The 20,207-nt window shown below is 41.4% G+C and overlaps 1 protein-coding gene across 14 annotated transcripts in view; it reads left to right on the forward strand.

The window, feature by feature from the left end:
• NTNG1 (netrin G1) overlaps window positions 1–20,207 on the forward strand; it is a 334,331-nt gene that overhangs the window by 98,768 nt on the left and 215,356 nt on the right. The window contains exon 1 of one of the 14 annotated variants that reach the window (XM_053244432.1): window positions 8,764–8,886. The exons of 12 other annotated variants lie outside the window; for them this stretch is intronic. The gene's annotated coding sequence lies outside the window, so the exon portion shown is untranslated. Of the gene's footprint in view, window positions 1–8,763; window positions 8,887–18,206; window positions 18,395–20,207 lie in introns of those variants that run through there. One more of the 14 variants, XM_053244430.1, reaches the window with a different exon arrangement.

Here is a 20,207-nt window from a genome sequence, read left to right on the forward strand (position 1 = left end):
AATACCATACTGAGGGAACAAGATTTATCCCATCTCAAGGACTGTGGTAACTAACCTGTTCTCTAAGATTTCTGAAAGACGGTAGACAGAGAGCCCTTTCTCACGATCGGTGAGAAAGGGCTACAGGGTGAGCAGGGAGGAAACCTTGAAATGCTTAGCTCCCCACAGATGATCTGGGCTGCTGGTCTGGGTGCGGAGAAGCAGCCAGGGCTGGCAGATGATCCCAAAAGAAAAGTGAAGAGAGGGCTTGCTCCCTTAACCTTGTTTCGAAGGCAGGCTCCAGAGGCGGGCTTGCCACTGCAGGGACCCAAGCAGCTTCCGGCAGCTCTCACACGCAGGGGTAACTGAGCTGGGCTACCTTAGCCCAGTTTCCCCTGCATGTTAGAAAGCCTCAGAAATTCTAGGAGTGCATCAGCAAATTCTTTTAGTACTCTAGGGTGCAATTGATCTGGCCCTCAAGTCTTGGTAGCTAGGTATGTTGATGTTTCCTGACCAAGTCTAACTCAGTCTTGAACTGCAATCCTTATCCCTCATCAGTCATATAGTTTTTGTGAGGTTGCCCACAGTGATACTTTATCCTATTTATATAGGAGAAGATAGAGGCAAAACAGGAGTTGAACAGGTCTGCCTTTTCTTTGTCACTGCAGGGCGATATCAATATGCTGATGACACTCAAATTTATTTCTCCATATCAACTTCATCTTCAGTGGCATAACTTTCCTAAATGCCTGCCTGGATGCGGTAATGGGCTGGATGAGGGATAACAAACTGAAATGAAATCCAAATACTTTGGAGGTACTGAAGGGGGGACGTCAGAATTTGAGAGGTGGTTTAGGTCTGCCTGTTCTGGATGGGGTTACACTCCCCTAGAAAGAACAATACGTAGCTTGGAAGTGCTCCTGGATCCAAAACTCTCTCTGGTCTGTCAGGTTGAGACAACAGCCAGGGGCACTTTTTATCAGCTTCAGCTGATATGTCAGCTATGCCATTTTCTGGAGGAAAATGATCTTAAAACAGTGGTACATTTGCTTTAACCTCCAAACTTGACTACTGTAATGCACTCCACATGGGGCTGCCTTTGTATGCAGTCCGGAAACTACAGTTGGTGTAGAATGTGGCAGCCAGACCTGAAGAGACACTCACATCATTCACACAATCAAAAACTGTGTTCTACTCATGTTTGGGAGCTGTGTTTGCTTCCAATTTCTGGTTGTGTGGAAGCAAGGTAAGAGGAAAATTGGGAACACACACAGCTCCCAAATGGGTAGAATACGGTTTTTGATTGTGTGAATGACCTCCATATATCACTGATCTTAATAGAACTGCACTGATGGTTGCTATGTTTCCAAGTTAAATACAAAGTGCTGGTTATTACCTATAAAGCCCTGAATGGCTTGAATCCAGGGTATTTAAGACAGCACCTCCTTTGTCATGAACCCTCCTGCCTATTAAGATCATCTGGGGAGGCTTACTGCTATCACTGATTACAGATACCACTGGCTCATTTGGTGCTTACTCAGGACTGGCCCTTCTCTGCGGCTGCCCCAGGGCTTTGGAATGCACTCCCTGTTAAAACCAGAGCTTCTCCATCTCTGGCTGTTTTTAAAAAGACCCTTAAGATGCACCTGTTTACTCAGGCTTTTCATTAATTTTAATCGGTTTTATATTATAAAATTGTTTTAATCCTTTTTTCCTGTTATTATATTTGTTGTATTTTTACTTATGTACAGTGCACCACCTAGGGATGCACATGGCAGGCGGTATAGAAATATGAGAAATAAATAAATAAATTTCCTTCCTTTTACTTCAAACATACCTGAAAAATTCCTTTTGGCTGCACTTCATATCCCTTGTAAACCTGCTTTGGGCGTTTGCTTTCCTAACACTGTCCTTACAAGTCTGGACTGCCAATCTGTATTTATCCTTGGTGAACTTTCATGTCCTTTAAAAACATTTTACTCATCACTAAATTTTTGGACAGCTACATTGGCTTTATTTGGACATCTCCCATCAAGGGAGCAGATCCCCCTTCAAGGATTCTCCGCCCCCCCCCCGCCATTTTACTGAACTCTCCCACCAAACCTAATAACTCATAACTACCCTTCCCCAAAATGTATTCCCCTCACTCCCCAAATTAAGTGAAGTATTTCCCCTCAGGTCTTCCCTCTGTTGGTAACCCTGTCTCCCATTTTTCATCCTCCATTTTCTTTCTCATTTATCACAATAGTTTAGAACTAATTGCAGTGCCTGACATGATGTGCAGTTCTAAAGGGGATGGGAGGATATTGCAGCACCATTTCGGAGGACGTGGGAGCAGTGGTGCTGCTGGGGAAGATGCTGGTTGTCCTACCAGTTGTCCTACCAGTGGTAGTGTAGTTTCTCCCATTGTGACGAATGGGGAAAACTACAGTAATGCTGGTAGCACAGCATCCTTATTGGTGTCGCTGCTGCTTCTGTGTCCACAGCAGTGGTGCCACAATACCTTCCCATTCCCATTAGCACTGCTCAGCAGGTCAGTCACTTTTTTATTACAGTAAACATAGGTTTTGAAATAAGAAGTTTCTTTCTACTGCTTATTTCTGCTGTTATAGTTTCCACTAAATTAATACTTTAAATACTTAACTATTATTTTACAAAATCAAGAATTTTTGGACCGGTCAAATAGGCAACCTTAATTCCTATAAACCAGTTGTAATTGCCATGCATTCATGTAAGACATTCTCCTTTAAAACATGCCCACAGTGTTTTCGAAATGCCTGATGTGGTTTATGATGCGCTAAAACATAGCATGCCCTCAATGCTTCTGATTTTAATCGATGCTAAACTTGTGAAACAAGCAACTGCTGTTTTTGTTGTTCAAGGAAGGTGTAAAGATGGTCAGTAGTGTTCAATTTGTTTGTGGCAAGACAGCAAATAAAATGTTCATAGGATCATGGAAAATAGCATGTTGGAGGATCAAACTGTAAAGAGGTTTATAAAAATATGCTTGTTTCTATCAGACCTTGGTGAGTATCATTTACAGGTGCTCCTCTGATTGAGAAGCTGAGTCCTTAGAGAGGAAAGTATATTGACCTATGTCATCCTCCATTCTTGTAAGTCTAGCAATGTGTTGTACTGTGCTGCTACAGTTGATAAAAGCCAGCTGCTTATGCTTCCTTTTGACAGTCATAAAAAGCATATTGCACTCCTTATGACTGATAATGTCTATTTCTATAGGAATTTTCATAATTTAAAGTCAAGAAGCATATTATGTGTATGTACTCGTAACACATATGCCGGAGCTCCCGCATGGAAGAGCTTCCTTTGTTTTTTTTAGTGGAAAGGTTGTTTGCCCATACAGATTTCTTGATTAGAGCCACTGACTGAAATTCAGAGTGCTCCATGTATATGAGGACTCGACCAGTTTTATAGAAGAATAGATACTTGAATATGGCATACTCAATAGATACTTGAATGTATAACAGGGCTCAGCAAATCTTGGGTGTGAGTTCATCATGACACCTAGAAATTTAATTGTGCCTGAGCCAGGCAATGGATGGATTTAAGCAGGAAAGCAGAGCTCACAGGAGGAGGAGGAGGAGGAGGAGGAGGAGGCAACTTACCCATGCCTTGTTCACATCCATCCGTCACCTGGCTTAAGCTGGCAATGAATGGATGTAAACAGGAGGAGGACAAACAAGCAAGGAAGGAGCAAGCAAGGGCAGAACAAGCCAGGGGATGCCATTAGGCATGGATCTGGGGGTTGAGGTCTCTGTGTCCGCTCTCCTAGAGGGCCGCATGATGTTTCCCAAGAGGAAAAAGGTTCCCTTTTATATTTCTAGCTTGGCTTGGCCTAGAGTTCCAAAATTTGGCACAAATGTAGGTCCGGTTATTAGGACTCTATGAAGCTATTCTCATGATCAGTGGAAAGTGGGCTAAGGGTGCTTAGGCCACTTCCCACCAATCGTGAGCTTTTAGCCATGCCCGGTTGAGTCAAAGCGGGTAACCCGCTTAATTGCCCCTGCCTTAAGCCCAGGTTAGCAGAGCAAGCACTCCGCTAACCTGGGCTTTCCGATCGTGAGTTGCTGCAGTGCGGCTCCACAGCACAGCAACTTATGAGTAGACCTCCGACCAGGAGGCTAAAAAGCAGCCTCCCAGCTCGGGGGTCTCTTCAGCATGCCCTGCACACTCACGCAGGGCATGCTGGAGCTTCTCCCCGCTAACCCCATTTTGGCAGTTCCCACTGATTGTGGGAACCGCCTCTCTGTATTGATTTTGAAGTGGATTGGTCAGTGTGTTAATTTTTAATTTTTTTTAAATTATGAATAAAACTTTTGTTATGGTCATATAAGTGGCTTGTCTCATGGCAGAAAATTACAGAAATGTCTGGAACTGTAGCCCCCTCCCCTTGGACCATAATTCCTCACCCCTGTGAATGATTCTGCCCACTGCCTTCATTAAAAAGTACATGTCCCCCCTTTTTGCCCAACTCTCTACATTTCCAGAACGGCTGGGCTTAAGAGTTCTGAAATTAGGCACACATGTAGTCCAAGACAGCAGGACTCTGTGTATTTTTATTTCAAGGAAATTAGTAAATCCTGTGATTTTTAATGACATTTTCCCTACTACAGTAAAGCTGCCAGAAACCTATCTCTATTCATAGAGTACTTCACACCTAGTGAAAGTGGAACTAACTGTTACATCTGAATAAACAAACTTTTTTTTAACTAATGTACTATGTTCAAGTTGGTTTGTGATCCAAAAGTCCTGCATGAGAACTGTAAAACAAGGGGCATGTGTTGTGGTTTTAATTTTTTCATTTCCCTTCTGAATGCATTGTGTGTCCAAGTTGGTTTAGTCTTCTAACTCTGGAGCAAGAGACACTTGTTGTGTCCCTCTTAGTTTGTGGATTTGCAGGCAGCTGTGTTAATCCATTGGGGCTTACATAGCCTTTTCTTCTTCTTCTTCTTCTTCTTTCTTCTTCTTCTTCGTCTTCTTCTTCTTCTTCTTCTTCTTTTGCAAATGCACGCTGGCCCAGAGCTGTGGGTTTGTGGTGAATGATCAAGAAGCTGTCTGGATCTGATACCAATGAAAAGAGACTTAAAAGATTGTACAAACCATCACACAATATCCTTAATTTCACATGCTAGCAAAATAATTATCAGGATCATCCAATGCAGATTAGAGCCCTACGTAGAAAGAGAAATGCTGGCTGTTCAAGCTGGTTTCAGAAAAAGCTGAGGCGCAAGAGACATTATTGCTGATGCATGCTGGATAATTGAGAAAGCCAAAGAATACCAAAAAGAAGTCAATATGCGCTTTATTGATTGCAGAAAACCCTTTGATTGCATCAACCATGTCAAGTTGTGGAATATTCTTAAGAAAATGGGTGTCCCGGAACATCTCATTGTTCTCATGAGAAACCTATACACAGGACAGGAAGCCACAGTCCAGGAAGAACATGATGAGAAAGACTGGTTCCAGATCGGCAAAGGAGTAAGACAAGGCTGTCTACTTTTTCCTTATTTATTCATCTTGTATTCTGAGCATATACTGAGAGAAGCTGGAGTGGAAGAAGATGAGCGTGGTTTTAAAGTTGGAGGAAGAAACATCAATAACCTGCGCTGCGCTGATGACACCACTCTGATAGCTGAGATTGTGGATGATCTGCAAGCTCTAGTAATGATAGTCAAGGAGCACAGTTTAAAAATGGGACTACAACTAAATGTAAAGAAGACTAAACTAATGACAACAGGAACAGCAACCAGCCTCAGAATTGACAATGAAGACATTGAAGTGGTGAATAGCTTCTGCTTTACAGCATCAACCCTCAACAGTAAAGGATCCAGCAGTCAAGAAATACACTGCAGACTAGTACTTGGTAGGGTAGCAATGAAGGTCTTGGAAAAGATATTTAGATGCTGTGATGTGTCTACACCTACAAAGATTAGAATCATTTGGACAATGGTTTTCCCCGTGACACTCTATGGATGTGAAACCTGGACTTTGAAGAAGCAAGATAGAAAAAGTATTGACGATTTTGAACTCTGGTGCTGGAGAAGACTTTTGAGGATACCATGGACAGCCAGGAAAACAAACAAATGGGTCAAAGAACAAATCAATCCAGAATTTTCACTTGAGGCACAAATGACCAGGCTCAAACTATCATACTTTGGACATACTCTATGCGAAAACCCAGCTCCCTTGAGATAATGCTAGGCAGAGTTGAAGGAAAGAGAAAAGGATGACCAGTAGCAAGGTGGATAGACTTGATTATGACAGCAATGAATGCATAACTGAGAGACCTTAAAGGCCAAGTTGAAGACAGATTATCCTGGAGATAATCTATCTATGTGGTCGCTAAGAGTTGACACCAACTTGACAGCACTTAATCAATCAATCAATAGGCTCCCCCACCCACCCACAATGCACTCTGGCTCATACCTGTGGGTTTGTGGTGAAGTGTGTGTGTGTGTATATATATATATATAGAGAGAGAGAGAGGGAGGGAGGGAGGGAGGGAGAGGGGGAGGGAGGGAGGATGCTTGTGGGTGAGGGGGCATATGCTCACTAGGCCCAGGATGCAAAATTACCTAGCTGCACTTCTGGGGCAAGCAAGGCAGAGAGTCCACCTCCTCAGGAAACAGAGGACATTTCTGGGGGTGGGGGTGATTGGTGTGTTTGCCCCCATGAAGTGGAGGTCATTGTTGGGGGTTGGATGAGCAGAAAGTCTGGAGTGGAGGGCATTGCTAAGAGTAGTGTCCATCCCACCCATGGAACAGAGGGCATTGCAAAAGTAGCAGTCATTCATAAGTCAACTGAAGGAGACAACTGAAACCCAAATTAGTCTACCTCCTACATTTTGGGACTGGCTCCTAGATCCAAAGAAAATGGATCAAGGTCTGGTTATAAGATCTTTTTAGCTTATGCAGAAAACTGCAGTATATCCACATAACTGCATACAGGACCAAATCCAGTGTATTAACATATGTGAGTTCCCTATAAAATACTACTTAGTAAAACTAATTCTATATAACACAGAGAAGTTTTTTAACAATGTGCCTTGTTATTTTTAAACACATATACCTACTCTCACATATAAAGCTTCTGATGTTTCTGGTTACAGAGCAAAGACTGAAGTGTGTTTTCAGCATGTGCCCTTAAATAAAAAGTCAATTAAAAATAGTGCCATATCCCTTTAATGCAATATAATGCTTTTAAGAATGCAACTTGACAGGTTGGGAGTGGTGAACTTGAATAAGCTTGCTCTAAGAATATAACTGAAGCACTGTAAACAGTGTTTAAACCAACATAGCTTTATTGAATATAATGGACCCACACTAGTGCAAAAGGCCTATTACTGAGCGATTTTATAGAATGGATTTTGTTCTTTTCTTCTTTGAAACACTTAGCTCTATAATCAGAAACAAGCAAAAATGCAGAAATATTCATCATTCTTTTCTGGTAAAAAAAATAAAAACCCTCATTCATTCAATTTATGGCATACAACTTTTATATTATGTTTCCAGAGGAATCCCACTCAACATTCCATATTCATTGTGAGTAATTGAAAGAATATTTATGTTGGCCTCCAGACAAATCAAACAAAGGCAGAGCAATTTAATATGGCCAGATGACCCTCCCCAAACATGCAAAGCTCTTATGGCACACAGGACAACAGGAACCAGTGTCTCTACAGTAACTATTGGTGTGTAAGGTGGCTCCTTACTTTTATGTTCTATGCCATAAGGGAACACTTGTGCACGTTGAACAGTGCACACATATACATCAGGAACATATTTGTGTATTGCACAGAGTGCTTCGGTGGAAAGCAGCAAAAATCACCCACCTGTGCACCCACCTACACTGCTGAAGTGGGACGACATCTGCTGCACAGGTACTTCCTTTGGTTGCATGCATGCAGTGTTAGTTGGCATGTTGGCCTAGGAGATACTGTACCAGCAAATGCCCCTGGAAGGATCCTGTGCTGGGGCTAAATTGGGACAGTTTTACTTACTTACTTGAAATACATATGCTCCGACCCTCCAGTACACTACTGCTCAGGTCAGCTCATGACATTAATAAAATAGATACAATATAAAACAATTAAAAATTAATAAAATTTAAAGAGTTAACAGACCAAGCTAAAACCACATGTAAAAGTTTCAAATTAAAAATTATGAGTAAAAAAAATAAAAACTAACTAAGAAACCTACCAGATATAAGCAGCGGATAGAATATTTGAATCCTCTCTAAAAAGATGTGTCTTTTTTTTTTTTGCACTTTATTTTTATTAGTTTTCTACATATCAATGTGACTTCCAGTTCATCTTTCAACGCAGTTATACTACAACATCCGTATTTGCTCTCGTGAATATTTTCTTCATATTTATATATCTAGTTATTATGTCCTAATCCTTGTTTTCATCATCATAGTAATCTATTCATTTCATTACTATAACAAATTCCCCAACTGTTATTTTTACATTTCAACCCCCATTAATAAATCCAAATTCACATTGTTTTTCATATACTGCAAAAAGGGTTTCCAATCTTCTACAAAGTTTTCTGTATGACTATCTATTATATTAATTCTCCTGGGTGTGCCTTGGAATGTGTGTCCCAGAGCCCAGCTGATTGGCTGGGTGGCGGACACGCCTGATTGGCTGAGGCACACCCAGGAGGATTGGTTGCCGCAGCCTGGCTGTGGAGGCCAGAGGTGGCGGGCCTGGCCGCGGAGGAAAGGCCCAGGAGGGGGGAAAGAAGGGGGGCCAGAAGTGGCAGTGGGGAGGAGAGGAGGCTGGGCCCAGAAGCAGAGACTGGGGCAGAACGGGTTGTGGAGGTAACCGCCGGCCCCAAAGAGCACAGAGATGCTCTGTGCGGGGTCGGCTAGTCTCTTACTAATACAGTAAGTTTTGCCATTTCTGCATATTCATGTGTGTCTTTAATTGTTTTTTAAAACACTGAGAGAAAGAGCATGGTGAAGCTATTTTGGGAGGGCATTCCGGTTGCTCTCCCCCTGTTTAATGTAAGAGAACCATCACTTTGAAATGTGCGTTTTAGCCCAGTTAAGAGTGGATTCTAATACCTACTGCCAAATATGAGGCCCAGAGGGTTGTATCAGCACAGTTGTCCTTTGGTTTGAATATAATTGAATATATATGGTATAGTGGAATTTCACCATGCTCAGATGGGTTTTGATAGCTTGTAGTTTGGTGAAGTAATGACTGAGTCCCACACCAGCACCTAAGACTTCAAAAAATGGGATACGTTGGCTGCCACAACCCACATGCAAAGCTCATGGGCAGCCTTAGGAACATAAGAACATTAAGAACAGCCCTGCTGGATCAGGACCAAGGTCCATCTAGTCCAGCACCCTGTTTTACACAGTGGCTCACCAGATGCCGCTGGAAGCCACAGGCAGGAATTGAAGACATGCCCTCTCTCCTGCTGTCACTCCCCTGCAACTGGTACTCAGAGGCATCCTGCCTTTGAGGCTGGAGGTGGCCTTTAGTCCTCCAACACATGGCAGCGGGCGTGGGGGGGGTAGATCCCTAGATGTGAAAGGAGGAGGATGGGAAAGAGGAGCATGTTCCAGAAAGCCAAAGAGGAGCATGTTCCAGAAAGCTGGAGTCGCTGGCTAAATCCCAAGAGCATGGGGAGTAGCATAATGAAACGATGAGTCCTCAGTGTGACTTTTAGCTATTTGCTCTTTCTCTCTTTCTCTTCTGCTTTCTTTCCTCTACCTTTCCAGGTACCTTCCTCATGGGCCCCACACTGCAAGATATGATCAGCCCAGAATTTTACAGGCTCATAGATATTCCTGAGTTCTCTAAGCTGAGAAATTGTGTGACAAACATTATCAAATACAAGAAAAGTTAATGCTGAGTTCTGTAGCAATAAGACAGATTTTTTTAAATCTTGGAAATAAACCACTGGTTTTTGCATAACATCAGCAATTCTAATTGTGGTGCTTGACATTCAGGGCTAATCCACCAGCTATAAAGCTTATTAAAAATGGCAACGAACACACTAGCAATGGGAGAGGTCAGAAATTGTCAAGTGTAATGCTTGTGTTAAAAATCTGAGATAAAATTATAGCTATAGCAAGAATATGGTTTTTGCATGAAATCCACAGGTATGGAATCAATAATACACCAGAGAGCAATGAATAGTGGCTACAGATGCAGATAGTCCCAGCAGCATAGCTTCCTCAGGAGAAAAAAAAATCCTTTTAAAAAAATCATCTTTCATTTCTTCTCTGGCTGTGCGTATTCTCTCCCCCATGGAATCAGAAATAGAATTAACAGCTGAGAATAATAAATGCCAGTTACGAAGCAAGAATAAAGCAGCTTAGATTTTGTTCCAGCTCAACCACAATATGATGGTGATCAAATTAGTTGAGTTACCCATGCTTTAGTTTTCATCTTTGAAATCCGAGGAAAATAATATTTGCTACCTTTTCAAAAACTCATACACACACACATACTCATAATTAGTGTTTGTGTTATATTTTAACAGTTGCAACAAGATTAGTTTATGCCTAATATTGGAAAGTGAAGAACAGTTCCCACAAAAGAGAATGGCTCTAAATAAAGTGATGAATCATTTGACACTCATTAAGCTAACCCCTTACCAAAGATTCACTTTAAAATATGCAAAATTATTGAATATGGGGCTTAGCAATAATTATCCCTATAGATAAGAGAGCCAAAAGGGACTTGCCAGCAAATTATCATCCCATTAGCCTCCTGAATGTTGTAAGCAAGATATATGCAATCCATTTGTCACTAAATTCCAAGACTGGTTTCAGGAAGAACAGATATTGGCTGAGGAGCAAGCCAGTTTTATGGCCAACTGCTCCTCGATAGATAAGGCCTTAATTTTACATCTGGTCAAAAAGTACTTTTCAATACCGCATTATGCGCTGTTTTTATTTACTTCAGATTTGCCTTCGATTTAATCTCTAGAGATATGCTGTGGGACAAGCGTTCAAATACATTGTTGGACCACTGACTATTCCTTTTAATTTACAGACTACATGAGATCTCTCGACTGAGGGTTCGTGGTAGTGCTGATGGCCACCACACAAAAGAAATTCCAATTCACAGAGGAGTTAGACAAGGCTGCATCCTGGCTGCATCACTGTTCAACTTCTGTATTAATCCTATAGTTTGCCATATGAACAATTTGGCTTTTCACATGCCACAGTTGGATAACAGACACTTCACCACCTTCTCTACGCGGATGACACAGTCATTCTCGCACAGACTCCATTGGGCCTTCAAAGAGCCTTACACTCCTTGGCTGTATTTTGTCAACAACAAGCTCTAGAGATTAATTACACTAAAACTAAAATACTTACCTTTGCAAAGTGCCCAAGATAACAGAATTGGTTGTTGGATGGCCACAAATTAGAACAAGTTAACAATTTTAAACAGTTGGGCATTGTTTTCCAAGTTTCAGGAAAACACAATGCGCATCTCCAATATGTAATTCAAAATGTCCAAAAATCTGTATTAGCCATCCAATGCTTTTTCTGCTCTGTTGGTGCACATTTTGTCTTGGCGGCAGTTAAACTATTCCTGGCCAAATCCCATTCCCAACTTCTTTATGGAGCACAGCTTGGTCCGTATAGTAATCTTCCTGCACTCAAGGTGGTACAAATGAAATTTCTGAGAAATATCTTTCAGGTACCTCATTTGCATACCTAATGTAGTTCTTTGTTTGGAATCAGGCTTCCAAATGAAGGTAGAATCTAAAGTTAAGTGCCTTGACTACTGGCTGAGGTTAAATTTCCATCCTATAGGCTTAGCCCCTTTAGCTTTGGTAAAGATAAAGGTAAAGTGTGCCGACAAGTCGGTGTTGACTCCTGGTGACCACAGAGCCCTGTTGTTGTCTTTGATAGAATATAGGAGGAGTTTACCATTGCCTCCTCCTGCACAGTATGAGATGTAGACAACTTTAACTCACACTGGAAAATAGTGGTTTGTCAAAAGTTAAACTTATATGGCCTCAGTCCAGAGACTTTATTAAGACTGGACCATGCCCAAGCCAAAATGGCACTTAGATGACGTGTTCTGATATGGACATCAAATATGATTCCTAGGGGAGTTTTCCTTGGAAGCCAACCACAATTTCAAAATATAGCAGGATATTCACATTGGCTTGTTTTAATGCATTACCGACCACTGTGCTCAAAGGAAAGTTCAGGAAAATCCCATAAGCCCAAAGACTGTGCCTCAGGTGCCATAGAACCATATCCCATGTTCTACTGTACTGTGTATTATATAGGGAGTTTCATCAGAAGCACATCTCTCCATTTTTAGCTAATTTTCCAGCCCATGCAGATGCATTTTATATTAGTTTCTTGCTGTCCGACCAGAAAGACAAAATATCTCTATATGTCGCTAAGTTTTGTTTGATTACTAGCAAAATCAGGCAAAAAATGCTAGCTTCTGCATAGTGGGCTCAATAGTGAAAGGGGTATGATAGCCTTCTATCAGTGTCAGGGGCATATCTAGAGTTGGGCAGACAGGGCACGTACCCCGGGCGCCACTTGAAGGGGGGCGCCATTTCTTAAAATTAATTTTTTTAAAAGGCTGCTGGAAACAAAATGGCCACCGCGCATGCTCAAATAGTCTCTGTGAGGCCCTAGGCTGTGCATGCCCTTGAGCATGCGTGGTGGCCATTTTGTTTTCAGTGGCCATTAAAAAAAAAAATTAAAAATGGCCACCGCACATGCTCAAATGGTCCCTGAGAGGCCCTAGAGGCCAGCAGGGGGAGGAGAAATCTTTGCAGACCCCCCCCAGCCTTTAGGAAGCCCCCCGAAGGGGCTACAGGTAATTTCTGTTTTTTTAAAAATTAATATAATATAAGTCACTGTATACATATTCACTTTGGCACTATGTACAGAGAATCAGGGCTTGTGAATACTGAGCTGAAGCTTATGAGCTAGGATTGTATTCATTTGCTCTTACTTTGCTTCTTGTGATAAGTGAGTTAAATGTGATGTCTTAATGATATGGCTATTAATGGTGAGTTTGTCTTTGAATCAGTGTGAAATCCTTAGTATTAAGGCCCACTGGGAGTTTCTTGCTCTCTTTCTCTCATTTTCACTGTCTTTCTGAAATACTAGAATATATTCCAAGCAGTGACACAGTTTACTCTGCATATCCTTTAATTATTTTCAGAGTATCTGGGAAAAGTCAAATTCTCCATTTATTTTTAAAATTTATTTAATAGTGATACTACAATGCATAGTAGATAATTAGAAAGGCACCTCTGTTCAGTTTCCCAAGTACACCTCCACATAGTATGTGGGTATTTCATGAGCCCCAGCATACTAAAATTTGTAGTTTGCCAGCATTTTTTGGTCTGGCTATGTCCACTGCTAAATAGTTTTTTAAATATTAAAAGATTAACGAGCTTGACTTGTATTTTTGAGCTGATATTATGGTAAAGTTATCTGAAAGATGGGTGTCAGATGTTTGGACAGGGGGTGCAATTTCAGTGCTTGCCCTGGGCGCTATTTTCCCTAGATACGCCTCTGATCAATGTCTATCACAATCCTTCACAAATATGTCTAATTCTGTACACTAGTTACTATGAATGGGTGAAGGGTCCTGGTAATTAAGAAGCTATGTAGCATCCCATCTAGCCCTCTCATTTATAGCATGCTTTTAACTCTGAAATGTACTATATAATTGCTCGTTGTCATCATTATCATCATTCAATGAACTGATAATCCAGAAAAGAAATATCCTTATGACAGAGGGGATAGGTGTTTATTTTTTATTCTCAGCCCAGCAATGTCTTTGTGCAGCTGAGTAAAATGTTCTTTCATTATTAATTCAGCAGTGTGCTTATGAACTGGATGTACTCCACTGAGAATAGCCTGCTGAGGGTATTGGAACAGGTCAGCTAAGTCTAAGCAGCACTTTCTTATTATAGCAATAATTAAAATGGGTTTTCTGGACCACATTTTAGGAACTGTTTAAAGTTAGTCTGTCTGTGCATTCCCCATCAGTTTTGCCAAAAGGCAAAAAAGGCATTAACTGTTTCCACAACTTCCCTAGCAGCCTAAAAAAAAATAAAAATGTAAAAATCTTGTATACTGTATACAAGAACTGTCTTAGGAAAAATCAGTAAATTAAGGTTGACATTGGTCTGTCACATGCAACCGTTAATGAACACCATGGAGGATTGCGTGTCTCTCTGTTCATTGCCTTTCTGTAATTGATATCCAATATCCCAGAGATTATGCAGAATAGATATGTGTGTGTTTGTTGTAGCTGCACATTTGGACAAGCAAATAGGATTTTATAAATTGGTGGAAGTAAGAAGTGGAAATAAATGTGTTTCGCCAGCTTCCTTGGGATGAATATTTAAACCAACTATATTTTGCAAAATAGTGCAAGGTTTTTCCCAATGCTTGGAGTCTCATTTAATACAAATACTTCCAGATGACTGTATAGTGTTATCACCAGCTGATATGATGCATTCTGGCATGTCATAATCTGCTTCATGACAACTTGAATGCTCCACTAAGCAAACCTTAATACCCAAACTCATATTTATGTAAAGTGAATGAGGAACCAACCTATCTATCTATAGTTTTACTTCCTTTTCTTGTTTGTTTTTTTAAGAACCTTTAAAAACTCAGTAAAAAATCATGAGAAGAATAATCTCCCAAGTATGTGTCAGGATACCCTCTTGTGCCTTGAAAGCATTGCAGTGTGCCACAAGAAATGAAGTTGTTAAATAATTAAAGGCTCTTAAGAAACTCAAGGTGTGCCTCTGTTGGATCAGCCACCTTTGGGGGTGAACAATTAGGCCATGTCCTTTGAATGAACCATCACATTCAATAAAGAGACACAGGGGAATGAATGACCTGCTCTTAGAGGAGCTCACTCAATGCATCTCTGTGTGAGTCACTGTTCTTGGCATGCCTTCTCACAATCGGGAAGTGCAACTAGAACACCAGTTTACACTTAAAGGCTGCGATGACCTCTGAGAAGGAATTTGGCTGCGTCTTAGAACAAGCAGTGTGAGGGAGACTCGGCTGTTGTGCACACAAAACAGGGCCTTCTCTGTTGCTGCCCCCAGAATCTGGAATGCTCTCCCGGTGGCTATTCGCTCCTTGGTCTCCATCACAGTTTTTAGAAAGTGTGTGAAATTCTGGCTTTGTACCCAGGCCTTTATATGATGAACCCTACTGCTGCTGCTTTGTATTGTTTTGTTTTGTTGTTACCTTGTGCTTGTATTTTGCATCTTTTTAAAACAGATCTATGTTTTTATATTTTAGCTTAATATTTGAATTGTGTAATTTTTATAGTCGTTTTAATGTTTTGGTGTGAACCGCTTTGGGATTGTTTTAATGAAAGGTGGTATAAAAATTTAACAATAAACATACATACATACATACATACATGTGTGCTCAGAACAGAAGGTAAAAGCTGGAGCTCCACACAAGTTCCCAAAAGTAAGTGTTAATTTTTAGGGATGTGCATGGAACCAGCTGGCCCAGTTCAGTTCGAATCTGGACTGGACTGGAATTTGACCGGGCCAGTTCAGTCCAGCACTCCCCTCGAACCTCCCGGTTCGGCTTGGTTTGGGGGGGGGGCGGTTCGTGAACGTTTATTGTTTGCAAGGCCAATTGCGCAGGTGCAGCAGTGTCCAAAATGACAGCTGCGCCGAAGTTCGAAGGCCTGAACGGGCTGAAAAAATGGCCGAATGGGCTGCTGGTGGTGATAATGGAGGCCGGCAGGGGGATGTAGAGCCTCCACGGACACACACACACCACTGCCTCAAGGAACTCCCCCAAAGGGAGTAAAGGTTTGAAAACCCTTAAAAAAAACCTTTTTAAAAACCTCGCGAACCCCCCAACAGTCAGGGGGTGTTTGTTCTGCAGTCGGACCGAACAGGGGATGGTTCAGTTCAACCCTGGACCATCAAATTGAACCGGCTTGACATGGAACTGGCTCGACATTGAGCCGGTTTGCACATTCCTATTAATTTTGTATGTATTTGTAGCCTGATCGCACCATGATTTTTAAGCACTCAATTGATACAGTTACAATAGGTTCAAGCTCACCTCCGTCTTGTATCCAACTCCTGCCGGACTGAAAAGGCATGCTTCTCAATGTCTTGCTTTTTTCACTTGGAGCTGCTAAGTAACAAGTAGATAATAAGCAAAATTCATTAAGAAATGCAGCATGACTTTACAGAAGGCAACAGTTCAAGGCTCCAGGATGTCTCTCAGAGCTAATGCTAAGTGCAGCTGTATAACTTAAAATGACCATAAAAGCAGCCAGAGGATGGAGATAATTGTAAACCTGAGCCATTTTGGAAGGGCGGTATAAAAATCAAATAAATAATAAATAATAAATAAATATTATTGGAAATAGTTAAACAATAGGCACAAATATCAGAAAATGCTTTCTCGGAGAGCATATTAAAAAATGGACTACAACCCAGAATAAACCTAGAGTACAAAAAGATAGATAAGAGTACAGAAAGCAAGAACAATACTTTGTTTTTTTAAAAAGGGCATCAAGATAGATCAACAGCTATTTATTTTGAAAAGTTTAGCTCTCACTCAGTTCCTCTTAAATTAGTATTTCTCATAATTTTACAGACAGCATTATGAAAAAACCAACTCTATACCACAAAGAAACCCCCAGAAGTCAAATTTATACTTAGGCAAGCTATCAAGATCTAAATCAGGATTGTAGAACTTAAAACCCAGTAAGGCAAACACAGCCCACCAGCCATGAAAACAGCACCTTAGTTTTGCTGTTTGCCCAGGACTCTAAAATTGAAGAGACAGATGCCACAAGACATGGTTCCTTTAAAGTCTGACTTAAAGTAATTAGGGTGGGGGAGAAATGGGAACAATGCAATTCAGTTTAACTGCATTGCACCATTCCTGTTTCTTTCCTTTCTACCTGTTGGCTTGGTGCTTTTCCCTCCTGTGTGCTTCTTAAAGTAATACGGGGACACAGGCGAGTAATGCAAAAGGTTAAGATGTTATTAAAGCACTTAAGAACAACAGTGGAGGAGCTCTGGTCTTGTGGTAGCAAGCATGAATTCTCCCCTTAGCTATGCAGGGTCCGCCCTGGTTGCATATGAAACCAGTACTCGCACTAGAAGTGTGAGTACTGCAAGATATTCCCTTTAGGGGATGGAGCCGCTCTGGGAAGAGCAGAAGGTTTCAAGTTCCCTCCCTGGCTTCTCCAAGATAAGGCTAAGAGAGATTCCTGCCTGCAACCTTGGAGAAGCCGCTGCCAGTCTGTGACGACAATACTGAGCTAGATAGACCAATGGTCTGACTCAGTATATGGCAGTTTCCTATGTAACACTTATTTTGTTACTGATAGGTTTCCTACAAAATTTCATAAGAACATAAGAACAGCCCTGCTGGATCAAGCCCAAGGCCCATCTAGGCCAGCATCCTGTTTCGCACAGTAGCCCACCAGGTGCCACTGGAAGCCACAGGCAGGAGTTGAGGGCATGCCCTCTCTCCTGCTGTTACACCCCTGCAACTGGAATTCAGAGGCATCCTGCCTTGGAGGCTGGAGGTGGCCTTCAAGGGCCATTAGCCCTTGATGACTGCAGCTTCAAGTGTTCTTCACTTGCATGTATGAATGGGTTATTGCAGAGACATCAGCACAGATAGTTCTTCCTTATCACCCATACCATTTCAAGCACTGACACTTCTCAGCTTAGTTAATTAATTCAGCTGCCAGTACAGTAGAGAATCAACTGGTGTATATATGCATGCATGAACCAGCCCTTCATTAATTTCCCTTAGAAATAAGTATCTTAATATACCTTCCGCAGGAAAGGCCCCATATAATGTGGAGAACATTGGAGAACACAGCCCAAATTACCTAAACCAGATAGAGATCACCGGTTATGAAAGCTATTCACACATGTTGTTGCTTACGAATTGGGGCACCAAAAATTATAAATGTGTATAGCCTTGCAACTAATGACTGAATATATTTATTAATCAATACATATACAAAGAGCAGTGCAGGTTCATTTCCAGGTGAATAATGGATTATGTTGTGAAGATGCTGACTGTGATCCTTCTCAGCACTTAGAACTGGAATGGCTAGACCCTGGCATTGAGTGATGATGTCATAACCAAGCTTCATGACTCTTCATGACTCATAAGAGTCTTTCTGCCAGACTTAGCTTGGCCAAGGCTCTCTTCAGACATAATCTGACATCGCGCATTGATCAGACCCTGCAAATCCGTCTGGAAGTCCAGATATTTCTAGGGTTCACCATCACCTTGGGGATGTGCAGATGCTGCCTGTGAATGAAGTCTTGAGCCAGTCTCATGCCAGATTTATCCCTAAAAAGTTTCCAAGCCATCACTCTTATTTCAGGAAATTATTTTTGAGGTCTGTTTTGTTTTTTCTATCTAGTGCATCCAAACTACTATATCAGATAGCAGCATTAAGAAACAACAGTTTTTGTGAAATGATGGTTGGGAATGTATTTATAGCTCTTTAGAATCTTGACCCACTTGACTTTGATGATCCCTGCCAGTTTGAAAAATCACCATCACAATCCTCTGTAGGGGTTTAGTCAGGTGGCTATTACAGAATGCAATCTGTGATATAGCTTCCTAGTATTCACACTGCTGAAAAACTAAACCCATCTACCTTTGTTCCTCAGTTAACAATAACAAAAAAAAAGTCTACAAGGTGTTAGTATGTACAGGAAGCAGATGGAAATAAGCAACAGTTTCAATCAAGTCCTGTTCTAGGGAATATGCCCTGGAGAAATCCTTATGGTGAGAGGTAAAAGGATTGGTCTTTAAACTGAGCTAACTACAAAACTCCCACCATTACATTAGTTATGGTAAAATTACTTACGGCAGGAGGCCCAGGTATTTAACATTCTCTAGCAAAGTACCCATCAGGTCAAAGACTGACACATTTCACATTGCATTAGGAGTGGGCAGTTTTCAGCAATCCTCTCTTCCCTCTTCAGCTCTCTGCCTCCTGAAATTATGTTCTTGGAGTTGTGGAATCCTCAGAGACATATTTTTTTGGAAGCACATGCAGCTGCAGAGAGAATGGCAGAATTGCTGCAAATCCCCCTTTGTGTGATAGAGAACGTTGTTGTTGTTGTTGTTGTTGTTATTATTATTAAAAATATTTATACCCTGCCACTCCAGTGCACTACTGCTTGAGGCAGCTCACAACAATAAGATAGACACAGATACAATAAAAGTAATGAAATTAACTAAATTTTTTAAAATGTCATTAAAAACCACAATTATTAGGATCAAATTAAAACTGAAAATTATAAAAAGATAAAGAAGCTAAAGAACCTACCAGATAGAACAAAACAATAATGGGGCATTTAAAAGCCTCCTTAAAAAGGTGTGTTTTGAGATTTTTTTTAAAAACACTGAGGGAGGGAGCATGGCAAAGCTCTTCAGGGAGGGTGTTCTAAAGCTGAGGGGCCACAACCGATAAGGTCTCTAGTCCCCGCCAACCAGATCTCTGTTAGTGGCGGGTTCATGAGCAGGGCCTGAAATTGATTGTTGTGCAGATAGGTGCACTGGTGATCTGGGTGTCAGCACTATTCCCAAGGGTAGTGCTTTAGCTTTCTGCACAGGAGAAAACACTAACCATTCAATTATGTGGAAGAAAATGAAAGGGTGCACTTAGAAACAGCATTGGGTTGGCACGAAACCTAATTGCCGCCCTCGGTAACCCATTTTTAAAATATTCTATTTGTATAACCTCATCATTTATTTATTTGTTTGTTTGTTTGTTTTTACATTTATATCCCGCTCTTCCTCCAAGGAGCCCAGAGCAGTGTACTACATACTTGAGTTTCTCTTTCACAACAACCTTGTGAAGTAGGTTAGGCTGAGAGAGAAGTGACTGGCCCAGAGTCACCCAGCAAGTACCATGGCTGAATGGGGATTTGAACTTGTGTCTCCCCGGTCCTAGACCAGCACTCTAACCACTACACCACGCTGGCTCTCAGGCCTCCCAGGATTTAGGCCTCCCAGCTGTTTGTTTTTTTTACTACACCTCCCATTATCCCCAGCCACAGTGGCCAATAGCCAGGGATTATGGGAGTTGTAGGCCAAAATCTGTAGGAGGGCCGAAGTTGAGCAGCCCTGGTGTAAACAATACTGAGCTAGATGGACCAATGGTCTGAGTCAGCATAAGGCAGTTTCCTGTATTCCTA

Source organism: Hemicordylus capensis, chromosome 4 (assembly GCF_027244095.1).
Source record: "Hemicordylus capensis ecotype Gifberg chromosome 4, rHemCap1.1.pri, whole genome shotgun sequence".
NCBI classification, from domain to species: Eukaryota; Metazoa; Chordata; class Lepidosauria; order Squamata; family Cordylidae; genus Hemicordylus; species Hemicordylus capensis.